The 22,136-nt window shown below is 46.8% G+C and overlaps 1 long non-coding RNA gene across 2 annotated transcripts; it reads right to left on the bottom strand.

Moving 5' to 3' along the window:
- Positions 1–6,580: 6,580 nt before the first annotated feature.
- On the bottom strand, positions 6,581–21,468 carry LOC309863679. 2 transcript variants are annotated; one of them, XR_014311177.1, is made up of 3 exons: positions 20,793–21,468; positions 12,563–12,610; positions 6,581–8,700 (listed from the first exon to the last, which is right to left on the bottom strand). It is a non-coding gene; the product is annotated as an uncharacterized lncRNA (long non-coding RNA). The 2 variants fall into 2 exon arrangements; XR_014311178.1 differs by lacking the exon at positions 20,793–21,468 and adding an exon at positions 16,997–19,114.
- Between the last annotated feature and the right edge of the window lie 668 nt (positions 21,469–22,136).

The raw sequence follows: 22,136 nt of genomic DNA, 5'->3' as shown, positions 1-22,136 counted from the left end.
GCTGTATCTGACAAAAACAGCTATTTTTAAAATTCAGTTTGTATGTGTTTTCAATTAACAATATGTCTCAGAGAAATAAATAAATAAATCTTAAAAAAAAAAACAATACGTCTCAGAGATTTCCTCTTAAGTGCATTTATATCATCCTTTTTCATTCTGTGATATTGCATAGTATAAATACATGATGATTTTTGTTTTATGTTGATAATCATGAAGATGACTCTTAAATTTACCAACTTCAAACAATGCTGCAGCAAACTCCTTGGACAAATTTCTTTGGGAACAGGTGATAGTATCATTCTAGGATAGCCATAAGTGCAACTGTTTGTCAAAGGATAACTGACTTTAAAATGTGGATAGTTGAAAATAGACTTAGCCTATGCCCAAGCAATTGCACCTCCGGGTATTTACCCCAAAGATACAGATGTAGTAGTGATCCGAAGGGGCACCTGCACCACAATGTTTATAGCAGCAATGTCCACAATAGCCAAACTATGGAAAAAGCTGAGATGCCCATTGATAGATGAATGGATAAAGATGTGGTACACACACACACACACACACACACACTATGAAATATTAAACAGCCATCAAAAATGAAATCTTGTCATTTGCAATGACACGAATGGAACTAGAGGGTATTATGCTAAGCAAGATAAGTCAATCAGAGAAAGACAGTTATAATGTGATTTCACTCATATGTGGAATTTAAGAAATAAGGCAGAGGATCACAGGGGAAGAGAAGAAAAAAATGAAACAAGACAAAACCAGAGAAGGAGACAAATCACAAGAGACTGTTAATCATAGGAAACAAAGTGATAGTTGCTAGATGGAAAGGGGAGGGAGAGATGAGATAACTGGGTGATGGACATTGGGAGGGCTTGTGCTGTAATGAGCCCTGGGTATTATGTAAGACTGATGAATCACAGACCTATGACCCTGAAACAAATAATACATTATATGTTAATTAATTTAATGTAAATTTTAAAAAATTTTTTAAAAATTAAAAGTGGATAGATTCTGCTGAATTGCCCTCAAAAATGGGTTGATTCACCTCCCTACTAATCCTGTGTGTGGGTGCTGGTTTCCCATATCCCTACACACAGAGGACATTCTAAATTTTATCCAAACAAGGAGCAAAAATATCACATTGTTTTATTCTTATTTGTTGGAATAAATAAGATATACAAATATAAATATATATAATATATTACATATATACATAAATAAAAATATATAAATAAAATACTACGTGTCTCAACTGATTGTTTAGGATGTTTGTAGTAGATAATTGCAGTAATGCAAATAACAGTCTTCTCTCTTCAACCTCTGAAATTTTATTTGGATTAGCCTTTCTTTTAGTTTTGAGGGGGCCTTAAGAAAAGTCTTTTTTCAGTTGAAACTTAGTTCTCTTATGTTCTATGTTTACTATTTTTTTATACATACATTTGAGGCTATACACTCCCTCTGGCTACTGCTTTGTATTCACCCACAGGTTTTGAAAAATAATGGTACTTTGCTTGCTATGTATCTTACTTCTTTGTTACTTTATATATTTGTTACTTTAGATGCTTCAGATTACTTTACATACTTTGCACACTGATGTACTCAGATTACTGATGTACTTAATAAAAAAAACTCAAGCAAATACTTCATGCATGAGAGGGTACGTAAAAATTTCCAGACCCACCTCCAACTCTTCTCCAGAAATAATCACTACCAATGGGATTTGGTTCTTTCTTAAATTAACATATGACTGTTTTCATTTTTTGCTTTCTTTTGCAATTATTTTCATTGTTGTGGCCCTCTTGCATTTTTGGTATTAAGATTTTCTTTCTGACCTGGTAGTTAATTTTTATTCATGTATGTTAGATGTGTAAAAATAATATAGTTACCCTTTCTTGTGTATAAAATTCTACATATAGTTATTTGTAAAGTGTTCATTTATTCAAACCCTCTGCATCCTCGCTTAAGTTTTGCTTACTTTGTCAATATCTGAAAGAGATGTATTCAATCTCCCACTATGATTATGAATTCATTCATTTCTCGTTATACTTCTGTCAGTTTATGCTTACTATGTTGGGTTTTTTTTTTTAAGACTATTTATTTATTTGACACAGAGAAAGAGATCACAAGTAGGCAGAGAGATGGGCAGAGGGCAGAGAGCCTGTGAAGCAGGCTCCCCTGCTGAACAGAGAGCCCCATGTGGGGCTCCGTCCAAGGATCCTGAGACCATGATCTGAGCTGAAGGCAAAATCTTAACCCTTTGAGTCACCCAGGTGCCCCTTACTGTGTTTTGAAGCTACATTATTAGTTGCATATTTATAATTATTATAATTCCTTGATGAATTATAACTTCTAAAAATAAAAAATAACTTCTCTCATAATTTCACTTCTCTCATAATTTTTACTTTGAATTCTATTTTGGTCTGATATGTTTTGTTAACATTTGCTTAAACCATCTTTTTCATGTTTTGTTTTCTGCTGTCCTAAGACATTTCATTTTAAGAAGTTCTCCTAAAAAGTGTGTATTCCTGGATTTGAAGTTGTTTTTCTTTTTCTAGCTCAATCTGAGAGACTTTTAATAGAATTTTCTAACCCACTTTCATTTTATGTGATTACTGATGTACTTGGATTTATTCCTGGTTATCTTTTATGTTTTTTACTTGCCATGCTTTCTTGTTCTTTATTTTATTTCTTTTCTGGTTTTTATTAGATTGTATTTTCTTCTAAGGATCTGGGGATTCTACATGTTGATTCTATTTTTTTTTTTTTTTACTGATATTCTTTAATTTAAAATTGATTTTTTTCCCATCAAAATCTAGTGTTAATCAGAAAGATTAACTCTCTCTCTTCTTTAAGATTTTATTTAGTTATTTGCTAAAGAGCTAGAGAGGGTGGAAGAGAGATCAGGAGAAGGGGAAGAGCAAAGGGAGAGGGAGAAGCAGGCTCCCTGCTGAGCAGGGAGCCCATGTGGGGCTCAATCTCAGGACCCTGGGATCATGACTCAAGCTGAAGGCAGACACTTAACCAGCTGAGCCACTCGGCGCCCCAGAAATACATCATTCTTCTAAACACTCTCGGTAGAGGTGGAGGGAAACTACTGTGTTTGAACCTGAAGGCCCTCCTTGACAAAGACTGATTTTATGTCATTTCATTGGATTTGGGATAAGAGAAGAAATAGATCCATATATCATTTTGATCCAATTTCTATTCTTTTGTTGTACAGGGAAAAGCAATTGAGAAAGCATATTTCACAACAAAAAAGAAAGTGAGAGAAAGCCGAGGATGATGCTAAGGGCAAAGGGGACCATCCGGTGATGGGAAAATTTAAAGCATCAGAGTGAGCTGATTTGGGGTGTTGGAGACTTTTTAAGGCAACTCCAATTACCCTGTGAAGGTAAACTTCTCTTCCAAGCATAAGTTCAGCTCTGCTTGTTGTGTCTGTGTTGACACTGGCTAGAGAGAAAGGAAAGCAGGTTAGTAGCAGGTTTGTCTGAAAAGCCAGGTGACAAGCTTAATCCTTGATGAAAAAGTCAAGGCCAAGACCAAGGAGCCAAGTTCCATTTTGAATGTCACCAGGAATTGCTAAGATTTGAGCCAAAGAGAAGCTGCAAGTCGTTGTAAATTATATCTGGGATTTTTATTTTATTTTATTTATTTATTTATTTGACAGAGAGAGAGAGAGAGAGAAATCACAAGTAGGCAGAGAGGCAGGCAGAGAGAGAGGGAAGCAGGCTCCCTGCTCAGCAGAGAGCCTGGTGCGGGGCTCAATCCCAGGACCCTGAGATCATGACCTGAGCCAAAGGCAAAAGCTTAACCCACTGAGCCACCCAGGTGTCCTGTATCTGAGATTGTTTTAATCAGGTACAGTGACTGTCATGAAGGAAGTATTTCACACACACACCTAAAACTAGGGGACATGGCACGCCATGCAGGGCCACACTGGGAAGCACCAGCATCTGGAGGGAGAGGAAGCCAGGGGGATACAGGGACAGGAGCCTTTACTGTGGCTTTTGCTGGGAAGGCAAAGCAAGGAAGCAGGTTTAGGATTGGCTAGTCTGAGACATTTGGGTGGGCTCTGGGGCACAGAAGGTGTTCCTAGTTGTCCAGTGCCCAGCCTTGGGGTGGTTACAGTAAGCAGATAGGGGCATGGAGTGTGGGAGCCGGATAGTGGATGTCGGGGTGTGGGCTTTGGATTGGTCAGACTGCTTAGGAAAGACGTATTTGCAGGCAGGTCTTCACAATCTCTAGGAATTGGTTAGGTCTGGGAGGGGCAGTCCCTCCAGCATGAGCAAGGCCCCAGATGTCAAACGTCAGAAAGTAAAAAGGCATGATTAATACAAAAGTGTCAGATCAAAGTGGGAACTGAGGATCAGGAACCAGCAACAAAGTCGAAGTGCCTGCAGACCAGAAGATTACAAATGTTTACGTGGAGATCTGATATTCGCCAAAGAGGACCTTGGGGACGTTTCAAAACGCTGTGCCCACACGGGCTCACTGGAGCCTCTGACCTCTGTCTGAAGGGGGGACGTCCCATGTTGTCCAGAAACAGAAAATTGTCTTTCCAGCTGGAACATCTTGTCTCTCCGTTTCCCCATAGCTCACGCAACACAAAAAGTAAGGGCAAGGGGCTTTCTGAAGGATTGGTAAAATCAGTGACTATACATTTAAAAAAAACTTTACAACGTTATAAAACGTACCTCACGTTCAACAGCTACGTTTAGCACTTGGTCTCCATTCCAGGGACCGATCATCTGAATGAGTCCAGAAGAAACGCAGATGTAACTCAGCGTGTTCCTCTGGATACGGGGAGATCTGGTTTCTATTAGGTGATGGACAGATGGACAGATCCAGCTCCCCCTGCCGATAAGCTTCCTTGGAGAAGGCAGACGCACAGGGAAGTTGCCAGGCCCGCAGACAGGCGCACACGAGAGGCTGATGTACAAATCCGCACGGAGGACCAGCCCGCTTACCCGGGCTCTCCCGCTCGGCCAAGTCCAGCTGAGATGTTAAACAGAGCCCATCGGTGACAGGAAGCCAGGCCAGCCAAGAGCCAACAGGTCTGCTCTAATGAAAAGGCCTTTGGCTGGTAGCCCTAGAGGCAACAAGTACAAGCCTCTGACATGTCCGAGGCGCCTGCCTCCGTCCCCTGCCTCCGCGGTCTTGGCCGCTATGCTGGGTCCCGCACAAAGAAACGCTGAAGCGGCAGGGCGGCTCTGACCCAGAGTTTACAATTCAGAGAGGGCAGGAGAAAGAAGAGCTCCGTCAGTTCCTTTTCAGCTGCCTTCCCCTCAGGGTGGGAGGCAACAAAGCGGGGGGCTGTGGACTCTCACCCATTTTTATAACCACTGAGCATTTCGTGCAGCCCCTCCAGGTCCAGTGCCTGGTAAAGCACAAAGCGCACAATCTGGGCTCTGCCCTTGGCAAGCTCACGGACCAGAAAGGGGTGAGGTCAGCACACAAGACCCAAACACGCAGGGAAACGGAGTCAGAAACGGTATCGTGGGGAGGCAAAGCGTCTCCCCAAACCAGCAGCACCCTAGGGCTGGTTAGAGCAGACTGCGCTGGGAGCCAGAGCAAGGACCTCATCTTCACTCTCTCAGAAATTCAGTCTAGTGCGGGGAGCAAAGGGAGGCACGCAAACACCTCCAAGCCAGTGCTCTATATGCAGTGATGGAACCACAGAAATAGCGCAGTGGAGCGCTTGAGCTGGGTTTTTGAAGCATAGGGTTTCAACAGTGGGGAGGAGTAAAAATCAAGGCTCAGAGGCCAGACGTCCAGGGCATGTCCAGGTTAGGCAAGCCAGAGACCAGACGTGGGTGGGGCTTCCAAAGCCAAGGTGCAGAAGATTGATTTAGACCCTAATCCATCTGGCATTTTTAAACACTGTGGCAAAAAGCATGTAATTTAAAGTTGACCATCCTAACCGTTTTTAAGTGTACGGCTCAACAGTGTTAAGTGTATCCATGTTGTGAAACACATCTCCAGAAGTTTTTCCTCTTGCGAATTTGAAACTCTGTACACAGTAGACAATAAATCTTCTCTCTTCCCTCCCTAACCGGCCCCCACCTTCAGTTACTCCCCCATTCTACCTTCTGCCTCTATAAATGTGACTGCTCTAGGTAACCTCATTTAAGTGGAATCATATAGTTTGCTTTTTTTGCGACTGGCTTACTTCCCTTAACTTTAAGATTCATCCACATTGTATCACGTGACAGGATTTCCTTCACTTTTAAGGCTGAATAATATTCCATTATAGGTATAGACCACATTTTGTTTATGTATTTGTCTATTGATAAACAGTTGTGTTATTTCTCCCTCTTGGCTATCATGAATAATGCTGCCATGAACATAGGTGTGCACATATCTCTTTGAGCCCCTGCTTTTAATTCTTTGGGGGTGTATCCCCAGAAGTGGGATTGCTGCATCGTATAGTAGTTCTATCTTTAGTTTTTGGAGGAACCACCTCAATGCACTATACTCAATGTACTCAATGGCTGTGCCATTGTACTTTTCTACCCACAGGGCATGAGGCTTCCGATTTCTCCACATCCTCACCAGCAGTTGTTACTTTCTGTTTTTCATAGTAGGCATCCTTGTATGTCTAAGCATCACTGGTCCTTTCTGAGTGGAGGCATGATGAACCAGAGCCGTTGGTTGGAGGTTCTCTCCGGCAGCAGAAAAGCCACGAGGCAGAAGATGGTCAAGGATTTGGCAGCGGTCAGACTAGAGGGAGGGACTCCTGTCAAAGTGTGGCAGCAGAGGAAACCAACAGGGCCACCAAAGAAAAAGAAGTAGCCAGACTCAGGACAGAACAGCGGACGCCAGAGAGACACCAGAGAGAGGAGCTAAATGGGACTCGAGTTGCAAGCAAAAAGACTGAGAAAATAGCACTACAGGGAGGAAAAATGGGAAGTTGGGACAGGGTGCTGCTTGTGGGGAGGTGCCGAGATGTGAGAGGTGCCCGCAGGTGACAGGTTTAGTTGTCGATGCAAACTGGTGTCCCAAAGAGAGACCAGGGCTAGACATAGTCATGGCATTCATTTGTACAGCACTTTTATTTATATGAGCCCCTCGATGTTCATGACACCTGGTAAGGTCAGTCCAAGCAGGTGTCTTTTCCATCAGCAAAGCAACGAGAAAGCAGGAAGTACAAGGGACAAGCCTCATCGCACATCAGATGGCATGAGAGCCTGGGTAAAGTCCTGAATCTGCTTCTAGTTGAGTGGCCTCTACTTTTCCTGAGATAAGACTTTTCCTAGGAGCACACACAGGGTCCGATCATTGGAAGACACATTCGTTCATTTGACAAATTTTGAATGCCAGGTGCTGGAGAGTCACTAGTTAATAAAACAGAGAGAATAGACAAGATCTTGCCATCATGGAGCCTATATTCTTGTAGATGGTGGAACAATCCAGCTGAGCTTCTGGCAGTCTCCCAAGAAGCCCAAAGAATTCCCCAGGCATATCCGTCCCTTGAAGAGAAAGGTAGTCTGATCTGTCTGTCATGCTAACTCAAGTTGGACCCACTTGCAGTCTTGACAGACCACACTCAGGACAACAACAAAGGAGAGCACTGCCTAGAATAAGCTTATAAATTATTCAGGCACAAGGAGTACTTAGAGTTGGCTTTTAGGGAAAACACTCTTTTCTCCCTATTTTCCTTCCCTTTTACTTGAAACTCATCAGCCAGAAGTCTGTATTCTTCGCTAAATACGTGTCTACAGAGATTGTTTCCAATACACCCATTTTTATAGCAGCATTATTTACAATAGCCAAAAGGTGAAAAGAACCCAAGTGTCCATCAACAGATGACTGGATAAACAAAACGCGGTCTACAAGTACAATGGAATATTATGCGGCTATACAAAGGAAGGAAATGCTGTCACATGCCACAACATGGATGAACCTTGAAGACATCATGCTAAGTGAAATAAGCCAGGCATAAAAGGACAAATATTGGATGATTCCACTATATATGTATGGAGGTTCCACGGACTTAGAGTCGTCAAATTCCTAGAGACAGAAAGTAGAATAGTAGTTACCAGGGTCTGGGGATAGAAGGGAGAAATGGGAGTTACTGTAATATTAGGGTATAGAGTTTCAGTTTATGAGAATGCTGAGAAATTTCTGGAGATGGGTGTTGGTGTTAGCTGCACAATTTTATGAATGTACCTACTGTCACATGACCATACACTTCAAATGTCTAGAATGGTAAATTTTATGTTATCTATTTTAGCCTGTTGCCAAAAGGAAAGTCAGTAAATCACTTTCCCATCTCATCCTTGTCATCATCTTTTACCACTGGAATGCAGAGAGAAGCCTGGTGGGCACGATCTCACCAGACCAACAGAGTTCACTCTACTGGCCTCTCTCCCAACTCTGTAAGCTGCTCCACCAAGAGCAAAAGATCAGTGTTGAATCGCGTGCTTCTCTGCACCTCACACCATCTTCAGCCACTCCGAGGCTCCGTTCCTCAAGCACTCCACGTGGTAGTTTGCTCTCAGCCAGTCATACATGCTCATCTTTCCACTCCAGAACATCTTTTCCTTCTGCTCCTCCCCCACGCCCCCACCTTGTTCCTTTACTAGCTCTTCCTCCTCAGAATTCTTCAAGGCTCTGATGAGGTGTCTCTTCTTCCAAGAACCCTTCCTTTCCTGAATGCCCAGATGATGTTATGTCTCCTAGTTCATGGTCCTGTGGGGAAAAACCACAGTGAGAGTGAGAAAATCAGGCAGCAGGAGAGGGGAGTCATCCTAGATGCCTTTTATTCAAATTAGACCAAAGCCTGTAAACATAATGGACTTTGGATTAAGAATCCATCCGACCAGAAACCCCAGATGTCCTGCTCACAAGCTCTGTAACCGTAAGCAAGCTATTTAACTGCTCCCAGTCCCTTTCCTCTTCTGTAAAGCCAGATGAAATGTCCTAACTTTCCTGGGTGCTGAAAAGGTGAGGTAGGGGAGCCGCATATCCCAACCCTTCTTGTCTTGGGCCACTCCCCACCCCGGTTAAATGTCCGCACCAACTCCCAGATTCACACCTGCACTCTACTCCCCCTCCAGCCCACTTCTCAGGTTGCACTCGGAGCATCTTTTTAAACTGCACATGTGGGGCGCCTGGGTGGTGCAGTCGGTTAAACTTCAGACTCCTGATTTGGCTCAGGTCATGATCTCAGGGTCATGGGATGGAGCCCCATGTCTAGCTCTGTGCTCAGCCCAGAGTCAGCTTGGGATTCTTTCTCTCACTCTCTTCCTCCCTCTCAGACTCTCCCCCTGCTGACTCTAAATAAATAAATAACATCTTTAAAAATGAAATGAAATGAAATGAAATGAAATGAAAAACTGCATATGTGACAGGCCTCTGCTTGCCTGTAGGTGAAAATCCTCATTCATAGTTGGTCCCTGCCTTCTCTCTTGGGTTCTCCTGTCTCACTACTGACCCCATGCCCTGAGTTCCAGCCATACCGAGTTCCGGCCTCAGGCTCTTTCAGGCCTGTGGGTCTTCCCACACATTTCCTCCTCCTTAGGAAAGACCCTCTCCTACCTCACTTTCTGCCTGACAACACTTGTATGTCCTCTGGTAGTTTCGTCTGTGAAGCCTCACCTGACCGCCACCACTTGCACACACAGCCTTGTTTGCTATGGTTTTCCTGCCCCTTTCTTATTGCGTTTTTTCTGTGCATTAAATTTGTTTTAATTTTCACTTTAACAACTTTACTAACATGCAATTGGCATGGAATAAGCTATACATACGTGAGTGTATAACCTGATAAGATTTTTTTTTTAAGATTTTATTTATTTATTTCACAGACAGAGATCACAAGTAGGCAGAGAGGCAGGCAGAGAGAGAGGGGGAAGCAGGCTCCCCGCCGAGCAGAGAGCCCGATGCGGGGCTCGATCCCAGGACCGTAGGATCATGACCTGAGCTGAAGGCAGAGGCTTTAACCCACTGAGCCACCCAAGTAACCCCCGGATAAGTTTTGACATATGTAAGCATTTATGAAAGGATGACCACAATTAAAAAAAGGGAGATTCTTCTATGAACCCCCAAATGTCCCTTGTGCCCCCTGGTAATCTCTTCTTCCTGCCCTCCCTGACCTCTCTCTCATTTGCAGGCAACCACTGATTGACTCTCTATTACCATATAGTAGTTAATATTTTCTAGAATTTTATATAAATGTAATCATACAGCATGTACTTTTTTTGCCCAGCATAATTATTTTGAGAGTCGTCCTTGTAATAGCAATGGTTCATCTTCTTTCTTTTGTTGTCAAGTAGTATTCCATTGTATGCATGTAGTTTGTTTATCTATGTATCTGTTGATGGACATTTGTATTGTTTCCTGTTTGTATGAATGTATGATTTCATTTCTCCTGGGTAAATCTGCAGGAGTACAATGGCTGGGTCATGTAACAGGATAACTGTTTTCCAAAGTGGTTGTACCATTTCATTCTCACCAGCAGTGTATGAGAGTTCCATCCTCATCAGCACGGGGTATGGTCAATGTCTTTGGTTTTAACCATTTAGGTTTGTCATGGTGTCTTATTCTGGTTTTAAGTTATATTTTCTTAATAACTAATGATGTGGAGTCTCTTTTTTTTTCTTTTAAGATTTTTTATTCATTTATTTGACAGACAGATATCACAGGTAGGCAGAGAGGCAGGCAGAGAGAGAGGAGGAAGCAGGCTCCCTGCTGAGCAGAGAACCCGATGATGATGATCTGGGGGCTCCATCCCAGGACTCTGGGATCATGACCTGAGCCGAAGGCAGAGGCTTTAACCCACTGAGCCACCCAGACGCCCCTGGAGCCTCTTTTCATGTGCTTATTTGTTACCGATACATCTTGGTAATCAATGTGTCTGTTCAAAAAGTTTTAAAAGAAAACAAGGGCGCCTGGGTGGCTCAGTGGGTTAAGCCACTGCCTTCGACTCGGGTCATGATCTCAGGGTCCTGGGATCGAGTCCCGCATCGGGCTCTCTGCTCAGCAGGGAGCCTGCTTCCCTCTCTCTCTCTCTCTACCTGCCTCTCCATCTACTTGTGATCTCTCTCTGTCAAATAAATAAATAAAATCTTAAAAAAAAAAAAAGTTTTAAAAGAAAACAAATTGTAAAAGCTAAGCCTATTAGGTAAGTTTATTTTCATGAACTTAATTTCTATGCTTTATTTCACTTCGTAAAGGTAGCATCATTTTTTCCACACTTAAAAATATTGTGTTAAAATAAACACAACATAAAACTTACATTTTCACCATTTTTAACTGCACGGTTCAGTGGCACGAAGTACACTGCCATTGTCACCCAACCATAACCACCATCTGTCCTCAGAAATTTTGTCATCATTCCAAATTGAAACTCTGTACTCAGTAAACATTAACTCTCCACTCCTTGCCCCATCCCCCACCCCAAGCCCCTGGCAATCACCATTCTACTTTGTATCTTTCTGAATTTGGCTACTCTATATACCTCAAATGAATCATATGGTATCTGTTATTTTGTGACTGGCCTATTTCACTTAGTACAATGTCTTCAAGGTTTGTCCATGTTGTAGCCTGTGTCACAATTTCCTGCCTTTTTTACAGCTGAATAATATTCTTTTGTATGTATATACATTTTGTTTATCCACTATCCATCAGTGGACACTTGGGTGCTTTCTAACTTTTGGGCTATTGTGAATAAAAATGTTAGAAACATGGGTGTACAGATATCTGAGTCCCTTAGTGATTGCATTTTTGATTGTGTAATATACTTTTTAACCAATTGCATTTTTAAAAAATATTTATTTATTTATTTATTTATTAGAGAGAGAGCATGTGAGCACATGTGGGGAGAGGGGAAGAAGGAGAGAATCTTCCAGCAGACTCCATAATGAGCAGGGAGCCTGATGCGGGGCTCACTCATGACCCATGAGGTCATGACCTGAGCAAAAACCAAGAGTCGGAAGCTTAACCAACTGAGCCACTCAGATGCCCCTAATCGCTTGCATTTTAATGGTTGCATCCCATTGCCTACCACAGGGCCTGACACGTAGCAAGTGTTTAATAACTACGTGTGACATTACTGGCCAAATGAAAGAACGAGTGGGTGTGAGTGACGGCTCACACGGCTACTTCATTCGTCCTGTAGGTGTCAGTCACGGTGTCCTAACGCCAGGCTGCTTTGTCTGTGAGAAAACCCATCTCAGAATCCCTTCCAAGAAGTGCACAAAACACTACCCCTGACTTGGTTTGTCACCCTGGCCACCACTGTTGCCCCACAGGAGGCCCAGCTTCCTGAAGACTCTGTGTTAGTCATAAGCTACTAACTCAGGGGGAGGCTTAGCCGAGGCTACTCCGAGAAGGAATTCTCTCTTCGGAGACATCTGGGGAACCACTCACCGCATTCCTTCCCACGAGATCACAACAATACCAACAGCTCACATACTTGTGTGCTGACTCTCTGTCAGGTGCCCCAGAAGCACTATCTCAGTTAACTGACAAATACCCCCGAATTAGGCACTGTAAGATTCCTCACCTTATAAAACAAACAAACAAAAAGGCACAGAGAACTTAATGGACTTACCTAAGGTCATCAAGCTGAGATCCAAATCCAGGCTCTCTTCTCCAGAATCTACCAGGCAGAAGGAAAAAATATATATATATTTAAAATAAATATTAAATTTAATATTAAATTAAATTATTAAAAAATTAAAAAAATAATAAATAAATAAATAAATAAATAAAACCACAACTGACCACTTAGGCTAAAGGCAGTTTTCAATTAGTTATGTTGAAATTAACCAGAGTCCTTCTAAAATACTTTTTTTCCAAAGTTTAAATAATATTTATTGACTATATATTGGAAAACATATTTAAAAACTTTAAGCCACATAAGCCCACCAAAAAAGATCATCATTGTTAGCACATTAAAATGTTTCCTCCTTAAAACAGCATTTTCCCCTTACTTATATATTTTAATTCAAATATAATAAATAATAAATTAATTAATTAAAATTTAATAGTGAGTGTCTTCATTCTCTTAAAAAGGGGTCATTAATCCTCTGTTGATATATCCACCATTCGCACCCGCTCCTCCTGCCTTCTCTCTGGCATCTCTAATGTGTCCCTGCCAGAGGACACAGTAAACCATGAAAATGTTAATGTATAGTCACAGTGATGGCAGTTGACAGTGAGTGCCCTCCAGGAGCTAGGCACCGAGCTGAGGAAGCACCTCACATGCGTTACCACATGGACTGCTCATGGCAGCCATATTAGGTGGGAGCCATCATTCTGCTCATTTTACTGATGAGGAACCTCAAACTTAACATTTAACACGTGGCTCTTCCTCTTCCCTTCTCTTCCTGAAGAACTCAGTCCTAGCACCACTGGCTGAGGCCCAGAAAGGTATGTGTCCACACAGGGGGTGGCAAGGGGTCAAAACTGGGGTACCAGACCCCATGTCACCCCAAGCAGATGAAGAATATGTCTGTATGTCTGCATGAGGGCAGAAGAGCTTCTTGGTATGGGGGAACTCAGTGTGGGGGTATGAGGCTCCAAAGAGGGTGAAGAGAGCCAATGGTGGTATGCGAGGGTGCCCCAGTGGGGGGTGTCAGAACCTGAGCAGATGGAGGAGGGAGTCTATGCAGGAGGGGGGGGGCTGCATGGAGTATGAGATCCTAGGCAGGGAAAGGGGACTGTAGGTGGGAGTGGGGTGCTGGAGCCCAAGCTGGGGGAGGATGGCATCGGCATGCGGGAGGGACACAGTGACAATGGGAGACTGGTTACAGGAAAGGGAGGCGATCACTAAGTAGTCATATGATATGCAATGCAAGCCAGAGGTATCTCTGCTGGAGAGTCACAAATAAGTCAAGGGAGGAAGCTAGAAGGAATCTTGCAGTGCTAGACTGACATGGAGCTCTTGGTGTGAGGTCAATGTAGTCAACAGTATGGCAGACACAGAAATAAATATATATGTGTAGATGTAAATATATGAATGTCTCTTCACGGATCTCCCTGGCTTTGTCCACTGAGAGGGCCTGGGAGCCACAACACCCCAACTGTAACAAGCCTACCTACCGCCCCCATCTTGGTTTCAAGTTCATTCTCAGCTAAATAGAACCAGCGCTAATGGGACAAATGGCCAAGAGAGGACTAGAATATTCGTATGTTACTCATGTAAGGAAGTGCTCAAAGACTGATGGGGACATCTCAAAAGGACACAGGAGCCAGCTCAGGGAGGCTCCCACAGGTCCAAGGGAGGACAATTTGATATCGTAATTAAAAAAACAAAACTATAGTAATATACTACAGCTTAGTAAACAACACAGGAATCCGTGATTCCATACTCATGTAAGTAACTAAGTGAACTCAAGTCTCATGAAGAACAGGTCTCAAAGGACCTCCCGCAAAATAAGTAACAATTACAATGGAAAAAGTAACTTTACAGGGGAGAGAGCTTAGCAGCCACCATATTAATCAACTGGCAAAAGCGATCATTCCAGGAACGGTTCAAGTTGAAATCAGGAGCAACCTGAGAGGTCAAAGTGAAAATGACAGTCACTTGTGTGATGTTCCTGCCGAGGATTCACAGCTAGAATCCAAAGAAGAGGAAACACTGGACAAACCCAAACTAAGGACATTCCACAAGACAAATGATGTGTAATCTGCTGATGGTTTAAGCTTCTGCAGGCCAAGGCTGAAAAGCAATTCACCCTGAGCCTAATGCAGTGTGTGGCCCTGGGTTAGATACTTTGCTACAAAGAATATTACTGGAAAAAAGGATAACGTTTTAGCCTAAAGATTAGATGGTAGAAAGGTATTAATGTCAGTTTCCTGACTTTGATGGCTGTGTCCCACACAAGCGGAAGGTCTTATTTGTGAAAAGGGCATCATGCCAAGGTACTGGGGCGTGACGCAACACAGAAACTTATTCTTATAAAGGCTCAGCAGAGAAAAAAACCGAATTTTTGTTTTATTTGCAACTTCTCTAGGTTTTTTACTTTTTTTTTTTTTTTTTTTAAGATGAGTTAACATATCCAAGGTCACCTAAGTAGTTAGAGACAGGATTTAAACCCAGGTCTAAAAATCAAGTTCCCCATCTCTAAACTGTTTGTTCACTCCTTTGTAAGACAATTCTTTCTGGCATGGGGAGGCAGGCTGGGGGCCAGAAGCCCCATTCAGCTGGGTTCTGTGTCTTTTGAAATGTCCCTGTTGATCTTTGAGCACCTCCTTATAATAACAGAATATTGGGAGGCCTGGGTGGCTCGGTCGGTTAAGAGTCTGCTTTCAGCTTAGGGGTCCTGGCTAATTCCCGGGGTCCAGGAATCAAGCCCCAGCATCGCTTCTCCCTCTCCCTCTGGCCCTCCCCACTGCTCACGCTGGTGCATGCAAGCACTCTCTCTCTCTCTCTCAAATAAAGTCTTCAAAAAATAATGACAGAGTATTGTAGGCACCTTCTGTCCTGTCTTGGTCCAGCCACTTGCCCTAGGAGCAGTAGTTCCTCCTGGCAGAGTTGGGGGAAGGCACAGCTCATCACAAACCCAACAGCAACTACCAAAGCGACCCCCGGAAGTCACATACTCAATGATGCCATCGTGTATTTGTTTCTAGGCCCGGCTTCCTCATTCGCTTTCAATCCCCACGCGTCCAGCACCGGCCAAGATCCTAAATGTGAAAGCACATAGTACTACCCATGTGTAGTATGTAATACTGCAGAAGCAAGAGCAAAAGGGCCATGTGCACCTTGCCTGTGTGGCACCCGGCGGGGAAGGGGAATACAGCCAGGCCCCTTCCCCCTTGGTTGGCCTCCCCCCAGGCGCTGGTCAGCACAGGGCCCTGCGTGATGCAGGTAGTCAATGCCGGCACAGGAGTTTCTAACTGGTGAACGTTCTCAGCTCAGTCGATGAGACTGATGGCATTATTTCCTTCGCTTCCTGGGCCAGGCAGACCACACTTCTTGGCACTGAGCAGTATGTCTTTATTTGAGAGAGATCGAGCATGAGTGGGGGTGGGGGTAAAGGGAAAGGGAGCTGAGCAGGGAGCCCAACACAGGACTGGATCTCAGGACCCTGGGATCATGGCTTGAGCTGAAGGCAGATACTTAAGCTTAACCGGCGGAGCCACCCCACCACGCAGCAGGATCACAGCTTCCTGGGCTGCTCCAGATCTTACTCCAGAGGTAGCTGAGCTGTGTCTGGGCCCCTAGAGGGATCTGGCCTCTTCCCATCTGAGGGCTAAGGCCAGAGGTGCCCAGGCCCAGAAGGCTGCAGACAGGGGGAATGACTAATGGTGGTGGTGGTGGGGGGGGGTCTCCTGCAGTGACCATGAGGGGCCTTGCCCGCTCAGAAGGGCCCTTTCTACCACTGAGGGGCTTGGGATCACACAGCCACCCATAAACAGCTTCACTTTCTGATGTTCAGTAAGCATCAGGATGAGAGACCATGGTTTTTTTCCTTCCTGAAAAGCCTCGAGCAACCATTTACACACAAAGCCCTTCTGGATTTTCTATTTAGGATTTTCTATTAGACGGAACTTCTTAACATCCACACAGATATTTGTTGAACCTGTGCCCCTTGCGGGGTGGAAAGCCAGAAGGTAAGCTTGACTGTCGGAAAGAAAGTGGTCTTAGTCTGACACAGACCCAGGACGGCACCAGCCAGTTGCTCAGTTTTCCTCTGGATCTCCTGGGCACCATTCTGCCCCAGGTGGGCCTCGGCAGCCCCTCTCTCGGCTCTTCTTTTCCTCCTCTCCCTACCTGGGGCCCTCCCCACACAGTCCAGCCGGAATCACGAGCCTCTGGCTCAGGCAGCACATGGGATCCACCTGGTTTCCAGGCAGTGGCACTGGAGGGGAAGCAGGTCTGGTGAGCTGAGAGGGCGGGGGTGCGGAGGGGGTGTCGTGCCCGGGCAAATGGACCCTCCCGGACTCCTGCACAGCGACATTTCTAAAAGACCTGCCTCTCTTGAAGAGGTAGTGTGGTTTTAAAAACAGCCACAACCATTGCTCCCACTCCGCCTACCTTTTTGTGGTGTGACTATTAAGAGATGGGGTCCATGTCCCCTCAGAGTCTTGGGTGGCCCTGTTTTTTAGTCAGTAGAATGCAGAAGTGACACCGAGTGACTCCTAGGCCTTGGCAAGAAAGGCCTCTCAGAAGGAAGCAGCCATGCTGTGAAGAGTCAGCCCGGCCATGGAGAGAATGAGGGGATCCACGGAGAACGGAGGAGCTGCCCCTGAGGGCACTGACTGCAGCCCTGTGAGGGAGGCCATTTGGAACCGCGCAGACGGGCTCCCAGCCCACAGCAACCACACAAGCAACCCCAGGCAAGAATGGGCCCCAAAAGCGCTGCCGGAGCCCAGCCTGGTTGGCTTCCCTTCATGAGCAAATGGTTGGGTTTAAGTCACTAAGTTTTGAGAGGAGGAGGCTGTTACACTGGAAAGATAATGAAAGTGCTGTTAAAGCGGACTGCTTTCCCTTAGCAAGGCCCTGGCGTGTTGGTATACCCCTTTCTTCCATCTTACCAAGACCCTGCCTCATCTTCCTAACTGGCCACGGCCCCGAGCCCCCCCAGCACAGGGAGAAAGAAAGGAATACAGCCTGCCAGTTATACCCAGAAGTATTCTGTGAGAGCCCGAAACTCATTCAGCATCACTTTCAGGGCCGTGGGGTACGAAGACATATCTGGGAGCCTCTCTGCCACCAGGAAACCTACATGCCAGAGGAAAAATTAAATTCATAAATGCGGAGCAATGGCAGGTACCTCACGATCGCATCCAAGTGTGTGGAGGCACTCCGAATGCTGTTGGTTCCCAGAGCCAGGCTGGGGCTGTCGGGAAGGACCGAAGACGGAGCTTGCGCGAGCCCTTGAGGATGGGAAGGACTGACCGAGATGGAGAGAACATTCTAGGTGTGTATAGGAGGGTGTTTAATTATAGGTGAAAAGATAAATGAGCTTGCTGAGAAGAGGGGGACCATAAGGCCGACAGGACAAAGAGGTGGGAAGACAACAGCAGGCCGGAATGAAGAGGGGTCTCACAAGCCAGGGCTCTCTCTAGGGTTCCCTGGGCTGTTTCAGTGACATTTAAGAGCTGACGTAAGCAAAGGCTGCTCAGCCTGGCGTTCTGTAAAGCCCTCCAAGAAGGAGGCTTTCATCAGAGCTGGGTGCACTTGGAGAAGGAAATGAGGCAGCAGCCAGGGTCAGCAGGGTTTGGCTGACTGCAGCACTCAGGTGGGAAGAAAGTGCACACCTGCATGCAATGCATGTGGGGCAGCCCTGATGACGCCATTGATCAAACCACGTCCTAAACCCGAGTCCACGTTTGATACAAAGGGAAGCTTCCCCCGTCCTGGCCAGCATCCAGGCATTCAGACAGCCATGCTCTGTCCCCAGGAAGAGGACACTGTGAACCCCAGGGTCATGATGTCTCTCTCTACCAAACCTGCCACACCTCTCTAGCCTTCTTCCTCCCCTCCCTTTAGTGGGGGTACCACCCTCCCCAACAGGCTTCTCCTGGCTCCTCCGTGTTGCTTCAGCCATGCCAGGGCACTGAACTCACTGGAAGGTGGCACCCACACCATTCCACAAAAATGACATTCCCACCCACCAGCTGTCTCAAGGTGGGAGGAGCTATTTAAGACTGCACCTACCCTAAGGGAAGCTCTACAGCCCATGTCCTTGCTCCTAATTTATAGGTGGTGATACTGAGTCATGAGAATGATTTACCAGGGCATTTTCAACACTCTAGTGACTCATCAGGGTCAAAATCTCACAAAGCCCAACCCACAAGTTGTGTGACTTTAGGCACGTTTCTCTGCTCTGTGCTCTATCGCCGACAGTGGGACTCTCTGGTGCCTGAAGTTTTGCCTAGGTCTCTGCCAGAGCAGTCCTGGGGTCCCACCTCTCAGACCCTGATAGGTCTCTACTCTTAAGCCTAGAATCCCATACCCAACCAACATTGAGTTACAAATCAAGGAATTCTGATTGAAGATAACCTGGGCATGGGGCGCCTGGGTGGCTCAGTAGGTTAAAGCCTCTGCCTTCGGCTCAGGTCATGATCCCAGGGTCCTGGGATTGAGCCCCACGTCAAGCTCTATGCTCTGCAGGGAGCCTGCTTCCTCCTCTCTTTCTCTCTGCCTGCCTCTCTGCCTACTTGTGATCTTTCTCTGTCAAATAAATAAAATCTTAAAAAAAAAAAGGGGGGGGGCGCCTGGGTGGCTCAGTGGGTTGAGCCACTGCCTTCGGCTCAGATCGTGATCCCGGGGTCCTGGGATCAAGTCCCGCATGGGGCTCTCTGCTCAGCAGGGGGCCTGCTTCCCTTCATCTCTCTCTGCCTGCCTCTCTGCCTGCTTGTGATCTCTCTCTGTCAAATAATTAAATAAAACCTTTAAAAAAAATAAAAAAATTAAAAAAATTTTAAAAAAAAGATAACCTGGGCAGTTGTGTGAACCTGTGAGGGAGGGAGTGCCGTCAAATGTGTGTCTGTCTGTGCGTGCCCATGCTGAAGCAGTCAGTTCAGTAATTTCCCTCTGTTGTGCTGTGTAAGAATTCTTAAAAAGAATTTAAAGAGTTGAACTCCTGGCCTTACTGCAGACCCAGCCTATAAGGGGATGTGCATTCCAGAAATAGACGGCCAGCTAGGCCAGGCACCTATTACCGACTCAGCAATCCTGTTGAACTCTGTTTGGCTGTGTTCCTACTGTCCACAGAAGCCTCACAAGTTGACTTCCTTCTCCTTCCAGAAGGGAAAGGCACAATTTCATTCACATGTCTTAGAAATCCTTCCAACTGCCAGCTACAGTTCCACCTACCCATGAGGACACCAAGGACACCGTGGCTCACAAAGGCTACCTTTGCCAGGTCACACTGCTGAGTGTGGGGGCCTCATCTTGCACCAGGCAGGCTCTGCAGGGCACTAGACTGACCTGGAACTTCAGGGTCCCTCCCTACCCCTCCAGTCCTTGACCCCTGCAAGCCATGTCCCTGCCTCCATCGCATCTATCCCTCTGCCTGGCGCAAGCACCTCTCCACAGGCCAGATCGCCCCCTCCCCACCAAGGCCCACGCCTCCTCCACCCCTGAGCTTGCATATCCCATGATCACACCCCCTCAAGGACCCCCTAAAGCTGCCCCTCTCTCGGGGTCCTCCTGGTTGCCAGTATTCCCGTCCCCATCCCACTCACCCACACCGCACCGGGCACGCAGTAGGTCCCGCTAGAGGTCACTGGGTGTCCCCCACCCCTCCGCCCCGCCCGCAAGCACCAAGGGGCACGACCCAGACGTCCCTGCCCTCGGGCGCGGGGTCCGGCAGCCGAAGGAGGTAAGGGCGGCGGCTGGAGAAGGGCTTGGATAGCACCAAAACGCCCAGAAACGTGCTGTGACCAGAAAACTCCTGGCTGCGGCGACAGAGCGAGAGCCAAGGTTCACCCGCGCGGGTGCGCCGGTCCTGGCCCCGCCGGCCCTAGGCGGCCCTGGACCGATTTCTCTTGCGCGGGCGGACCGGTCCATTCCCCTGATGGAGCGGTAGTGATTCTCCAGGGCCACTGTCCCCGGTGGGAAGAGGGACGCGGCCATCGGGGTTGAGTGCAGGCCTCCGCCCCGAAGCGCAAAAACCACTCCCGCCCTCCTCCCCGCCCTACTCCCTCCGCAACCCTGCCGCGGGTCTCACCCTAGCCTGTCCCCCTCCCCTCCTCCTCCCCTTTCTTCTCCCCCTCCTCCGCCCCTCCCCCTCCTCTCCCTCCCTCTCTGCCCCTCCTGCTCCCACCCCGCCCCTCCGTGCCTCCGCGCCCTTCCCGGCGCGGCGCGTCACCGCTCGGCCCACCTCCTCCACAGCCAATCCCTGCTCTCCTCCGCGTCCGGCCTGTCCTCCCGGGGGGAAACCCGTGGCCCAAGACGTGGAACCCAGAGCTCCGTGTGCAGCCACCGTGCGCGGGTGAGGCTCCGGTGCAGAAGAGGCCGGAAGATGGGAGCTCGTCCGCGGCATGAGGAGCGCGCCACCTGTCCTGTGGCTGTAGTGGTGGCGCTGCCACTGTCGCGTGTGTTTCATTTAGCGCCTTATGATTTACAAAATGCTATCCTATGAATGATCTCTCTCTTGGGGCTCAAAACAACCCAGGGAGGCCGGTGGTTATCTCCTTTCACAGGGGAGGAAATGAAAGCTGGAAGAGGTAGAGGAATGCACCTCCAGGTCCCAGACCCGCTGGCGGAGCCCGGTAGGGGCAGACCCCACCCAGGCCGCCTCCACCGCCCTCCCGCTCGGAAACCGAGGACAAGTTAAAGCATGGGTGATCGTCTCGGTCAGCCCCGATCTAGGTCTGAGATCCATTTGCCTGGTCTGCATTTTTTAAGAACGTCTATGGTTCGGGCATGGGAAAACGGGAAAACGCTGGGGAGAAGGGCGGAGTTTACAGAAGACATTTAGATTGAGGAAGCCAAGAGAAAGGAGTAAATTCAAAGGGTTACTTAGCGGTTTGCTCAGCTACAGGACAGACGGGAGAATTTGCATCTTAAAAGGAACCCCCAAGATGTTAGAGCTTTAGAACGAATGGCAGAAACTCGAGGCAAATAAAGCTTTACTTGTGAGTGGCCCCAAGTAAGCACTGGGCAGGGGGCCTGCTGCATCGCCAGGCTTGGGGGGGTGCAGCTTGGAACCAGAGCCCCAACCCACCCGAAACAGAGGGCCTGGCATAAAGACTTACTGAGTCGGGTGCAACCAGATGCTGCTTCACCGGCTCCCAGTGCCCCGGTGGGGGGCTTGGGGTGGCCCTTAGCATTAGCTGCAGCTTCTTTCTCCAGGTATGTGTTGAGCTCACCTCTGGCACCCCAAGGACTCCTTCCCAGCGAGGCCTCCCTGACCCCTGAAGTCGGAAAGGTTGGAGTTTGGAGCCTGGAGCCAATGGCCCAGAAAGAATTCTTGAGACATCTTGGGTGCAAAAAGTTGCTTTTATTAAAGCACAGGGAACACGACCTGTGGGCAGAAAGTATTGGGGTGGGCAGAAGTGCCAGATTGTATACTTTCAGGGTGGGAGGGCCTTAGGGATAGGTCTCTAAGGAATTTTGGAAGCAAGGTTTCCAGGACCTTGACGGAGCTAGCTATTGTTGGGAAAAGGACATTTATTAATGTCTAATAAAACCTGAGTCATGAGACCCTTCTGATGTATATCAG

Source organism: Mustela nivalis, assembly GCF_964662115.1.
Source record: "Mustela nivalis genome assembly, chromosome: 4".
NCBI classification, from domain to species: Eukaryota; Metazoa; Chordata; class Mammalia; order Carnivora; family Mustelidae; genus Mustela; species Mustela nivalis.
The sequence above is the reverse complement of the archived record's forward strand: the minus strand, read 5'-3'. Positions and strand labels throughout refer to the sequence as shown.